Genomic DNA, 6,251 nt, shown 5'->3' on the forward strand with positions numbered 1-6,251 from the left:
TTTCAAAAATATCTTCTAAGTGCAATGTTTATGTTTTCATTGTCTTTAATTATGTCTAACTTAAAATATATTGTTGAGTTTAGGGATAGAAAAACGAACTATTGATTAGCGTTCAGATATCATCACTTATTGGATAAATCTTTAATTTATTGGAATTTTTTAGATTTATTTTGGAATTTGTTGGAATGCTTTTATTTCCCCGTGTTTTATTTTTCTACAATCAGATAGAAATATATTATTTTTATATTATAAAAATAATTTTAATGTATAATTTTGACACAATTTAGTTAGGATAAATTTAGTTAGGATAAATTGTGTATATTGAAATTAGTAACATCTACATTAATAGTAAACTAATATTTGTAGAAGATAAGTGTAAGTTTTAAGAGAATAAATAAACCTAGATAGTTTCGGGGTGGCAGGTACAATCGTTCAGTCATATTAAACATATGATATATGTTTGTGTAATATACTGGCTTAGAAAAATGTATATTTTTGATGTATATCATGACTCCTGAATACTAGGTGTTAAGTTAAAGAATGTACTTAACTGAAATTAGTTAATTTCAGAGAAAAAAAAATCTCACAATTAGTGTTTCTGTGCTTATAAAAAGAACATTTTGTTTTGCTTATATTTTCTTTTTATATTTTCGTTGTACCTGGAAGCATATCCTATTAAAGTACATTAGCCACCTCTTTCTGTGTTACATATGGACCAAACCTATTTTGTCACCACTTTTCTCTCATTGCTGACATTCAAAATTTGGTTCAGTGAGCATGTTCAGGTGATAGTACTATATATAACTTGCCAAATATTAATTTTTTAAATAAAGTTTCTGTTTGATATGAATATAAACCTTCTGAGCCATTTCCCCTATCTCAAAGCATGCACAAATCCTAACAAAATAAAAAATTCAGCTGACTGAAATAGCAGTTTATGATATCCTGTTGACACTCACAGACAACATATTACTTTCAATACGATTTTGTAGGAGTTATGACAAAGAACATACTTTTGGGGCAAACATCCATGCTCTATGCCTATAAAAATCTTGGAGTGTATGCATTTGCTATAAAAATACACAATTGTGAGTATAAAGTATAAAAATGAGCCAGTCACTAATACAATGAACACAACCAGGCAGGGAATTTTTGTAAAATAATTTTGTGTTTTCAGTGATTCACTTCTTTATAAGGTAGCCAATATTGCTTTATTTGTTATGAACTCAGCAAATTATTCTAAATACTTACTAGATGAATGAAAAGAAGGAAGGAAGAAAAACAGAAGACGAAAGGTGAAAGCTCACAAAAGAAGGAAAACAGAAGACAAATCAGGGAAGTTCACTTTTTCCTTTCATCTATGACAGGATTTCCTGGGAGAAGACCTGTATAGTATATAGAACTTACTCTAGTACGACTTCTGTTTTTAGGATCACTTTTGAGTATCTGTTGCCTTTCAGTTCTTGCTGTTGTATCAGAATATCATGTAGTAGGTAATTTGTTTTTTAAAAAATGAATCGGTTACATTCAGAGAAGAGGGAGTGTCCAAGAGCATTGCTCTGGTATCTGCCGAAGGTCTCCGTGCTGTGCCATAATTCGACAAAAGAACACGAACACACGTGTGAGACTAGAGTGAAAAATTGTCTGAATATATCTCCCATATCTACGTCCTGAAATAACAGCCTTATTTCATTTGTGAGCACAGAGCCTCCACGACCTGACTACCCTGTAATATTTCACCTCTTCATAACATTACAACAGCAATTGAATTCCAGTATGACTTTTGAAAGGGACCTTCAAACTGTAACAGGATCCAACCCAGAACAGTGCTTTCCAAATAAATTGAATTGGTTTTGGTTAGAAGAAAGAAAATTAAAATGCACACAGGAGCCATAATTTCTATGAAAAATAAAAGCTTCAGGCAAGTAAATTGAAAATGTTTTCTTTGGAGGTTTTAACAGAAGTGTGCAGAACTAACAACTTTGTTGTGTGATGAATTTTTAAAAGAAGGTATGAAAAAAATTCCGGGAAACTCTCTGTAGAATTCATAGGCAAAATGAATTCAACAAAAGATACTGATACCAATGAAAGGAACTATAAAAAGTAACTAATCACTTATAAAGCATTGACTAATATTCCAAAATAAGTATTTAGCAACTTTTCCAAAACACAGCAATAGAAAGATATAAATAATATGTATGTAATATTATATATGTGCATACATACATATACACAGATGCATATATATGTATATATATGTGTGTGTGTGTGTGTGTGTGTGTGTGTGTGTGTGTGTGTGTATGCCCAGAAACTTGCTTGTTGGACATAAATATCTATTCTGTTTTATCTTCATTACATTAAAGCATCCTGAAAGCATATTTCAGCAAGCTTTACTTTGAAGCCTTGTTGACATCAATGGTGAGTTTCCATATGTGTGTAACTATTGTTCTTCATGAGCAAAATCTATTTGTCATTTCGGAGGTATATCATGCTTCAATTTAACATGAAAACTCTCATTTCATGATAGAAATCATCAATGTCATATAATTTTTAGACATTTCATTCAACCCCAGCATCTACTTTATAAGTAGGAAACTTACAAGTTGAATAAAACAAAAATGTGAGAAAAATGTTTGCACCAAAAAAATGAATAATCCCCTAGCTAGAGAAGCACAAGGGCATGTACATTTTAAAAAGCCTACTGTAATCAATACCTGTTGAATGAATGCCTAGTACTCATCATTCATATTATATAAAACAAACATTTAAATATGTGTTTTTTACTATACACACTGAGCTATTTACTATAAATAATCATAAACATTGCATTCTTCAGACTTTTATATTTTAGCATTAACAGCAACCAAAAGTACACCAATTGTTTAATGTGTGGTTTTATCAAGGTAAGAGTATCTGTATGCTGAATCAAAACTTAGCTGCATGATATACTAGATCTAATCGTCTCACAGCAGAATATTGACAAAGGACTATACCCCTATGTATATCAATCATTTTTACTCATTCATAAATTATATTAAATGCATATACTCCAAGCAATCTACAACCCCTTGATCTATAATAATGTACTGCCAACAAGTAATGTTAGTGTAATGGTGGCACCTAGCTTGTGAGAATGATCCCCAATGTCTGATTTGAATCAAAACCTGCTACCTGAGTTGGAATTCAGACCTGATACCACTTGTGTGACAAAGAACCTGAGACAAGATAGAACTTGACCTAGTGTAAAACCAAATAATAGTGTTCTAAAACAAATAAACATTTAAATAAATAAACACCAACACCACCAGCAACAAAAACAGAAGGAAACACAGTATAGCTACAAAATAACTCCTAATGATGTGATACGTTCTGCTATACATACAGATTAACGCCTTGCTCAGCCATTATCAGAGAAGCTTCCTCCTGCAGCAGATGGGATCAAAAACATAAACATATACACAGACATTATGTAGAGTGTGAGAAACCTTAAAACATCCCATCTTCAATGAGATGTCTCCATCAAATCCTTCACCTCAGGGTTCATTGAGAAAGAAGACAGTAGAATAAGGACAAGACCCAGAGGGGATGCAGGACACCAAGGAGCAAGTCCCTATAAATCAATAAGATTGGTTCTCATCTGAACTTGTAGACACTGAGGCAGCATGCACAGGGTCCACATAAACTTGTACAAGATGGGATCCCAGAGCTGAAAGAGGTGGACACATTCCTCTACTCCTAACACAGAACTTATTGCCCATAGAGGAACATTTGCAAGTGAACATTTAGTTTCCTCCCAGGGAGTCTCACTGGGACAACAAACTACTCCTGAGGAAAGGCCATATGCCCAGCAGTAGATAGCCAACAAAAGATGCACTCAAAAGAATAACTACAGCTTCTTTGTCTCATAGTATTAGGTTGGGGCCTTATTTTATTTTTTCTAAAGCTTATGTTTCTTTGCATCCATATTACAGCTCTAGCTTAGTGTTCTTATGGGATTCCCGAGTGTGTGAATGAGTGGGTCTGTGTTCTCTATCTCGTTTTGTGCCTTTTCCTTCATTCTTTCCTTCTGTTTGTTTGTTTTATCCTATTCCAATGTGTTTATATTTTAACCATTATCTATCATATTACATCATGTCATCCCATATCATATCATAATATTCAATCCCTGTTGTTTTTAAAGAAAGACAGAAATGTATCCAGATGGGAGGTGAGGTAAATAGCAACTGAGAAAAGAGAGAGGAGAGAAGCAATCAGAATATATTACATGAAAATATAGTTTCGATTAAACAAAACAAAATCAAAACAAAGGAAAAAGATGCTAGCATCTTTTTGCAGTCCTTTGTTTGAGTCATATATTTCACAAACACAGACACACACACAGACACACACACACACACACACACACACACACACACACACACACACACACACACACTGGGCCCAGTATTTCCTTATCTTATAATATTCACAAAGCATACTTCCTCAAAAATATGACCAATGAATATTATAGCTTATAAATTTTCTTAACATACACTGCTGGTCATTGAAGGAGTAAAAGACTTGCTAAATTTATGCCTCTTCTTTTTTTAAATCATGTACATATTACACTATGTGCATCTCATGCTATGTATTCATACTAGTTTACTACCTACATATTTTAATGAAAACTTAAACAACTCATTCATAATACAGCATTTAAAGCATGTGCCTGTCATAGTCTAAAATCCTGTGGCTCAACATGGACAAGATTTAACTTTTTATTCCTCTCATATGTAAGAACACAAAATGGAAGTTTGTCACATAAGCTTACAATTCCTAAAAATTTAATAGTCTTCCCTACTAGCAATCAGTTCACCTAAGTAAATTTGTATAAAAATACGCATAGAACCTCCTAAAAGTCTTAAGAATAGGAAAAATAAGATATCAAAACATTATATTATCTTATGACAAAGGAATTTATACCTGTTTAAGCTGCCTATTTTCAGACTTCTGTTTGTAAAACTAAAAGCACTTCTGATTTAAGTTCTATTTTAAATAAAATGAATAAGCACAGAATCTATTTTATTCAGAATAGAATCTCATGATTATATTTTACAAGAGTTATACATTTGGATGTATCTTATTTAAGTCACCATTAAAAGGCACATTTTAATATACATTATCACTTGCTCATTTGAACATATTTTCCACCAAAAATGATATCAGTTAAGTGGAAATTAAAAATATGTAGCAGTACATGACATAAGCTAAATTGTGTATAACATCTAAGTATAGATTTTCCAATTTTATATCAGGCAAATTTGTGTGTATGTTAATGTGTGTACATGTATGTGTGTGTGCATTTTTGTATGTGCATGTGTATATACATATATACATATATGCATATTTAATTATTTACTGGTTAGGTTTTTCTCAACTTGACACAAGATAGGGCTATATGTATATTGAAGCCTAACCTGAGAAAATACCTCACCCTGTTGGAGCACAGACAAGCCTATAATGCAGAATTTTCTTGTCTAAAGATTGATGTGGATAATCCAGCCCACTGTGGGCAGTGCCATCCTTGGGCCATCTAGGTTTGAACAAGACAGCATATTGCATGAGCTTAGAAGCAATTCAATAAGCATCCTTGCTCTCCGACCTCTGCTTCAGTTCTTGCCTGAGTTTCCTTCATGATGAATAGGTTGTAAGCTGTAAGAAGAAATACTGTTTTTCCTATATCTTTTGGTCACCTTTATCACAGCAATAGAAAGCAAACTAAGACAATTTCCAATTTGCTGGTTTATAAAACAAACTAATTTCAAAATAAATTTGCTTTAATTTATGGAAACAATGATAAATCATAAACATATGTCAGTTTTGATTGTTTTTGTAGTAAAATTGAGGAAAATACAGTTAAAATATTCCTTTTACTGGACCATAATTTATACTACTTATGTATGTGTATTTGGTTAAAACATCCTTTTAATTACTGTTTTGTACACATTTTCAAAATTTCTCATCACCACAATGGTTTTTTTTTTTTTTATGTTTTCTAACCAAAGTTGCAAATGTAATAAACAAATAGATGAGTCTTTGTCTTCGGTGCTTCATTTCCTAGTAATCAGCTGGATTGTTCCATCCCATTTCATGTACAAGGTCTTACTCTATAAATTTTTAGTCAGGTGCTAAATTTGATTTTCTGGCGTCTTTTTTACTATTCTTCTCACAGTCTACAATTATTTGAATTGTTACAATTAAAATTTTAACCT

The sequence above is a fragment of the Arvicanthis niloticus genome, chromosome 3, assembly GCF_011762505.2.
Source record: "Arvicanthis niloticus isolate mArvNil1 chromosome 3, mArvNil1.pat.X, whole genome shotgun sequence".
Taxonomy (NCBI): domain Eukaryota; kingdom Metazoa; phylum Chordata; class Mammalia; order Rodentia; family Muridae; genus Arvicanthis; species Arvicanthis niloticus.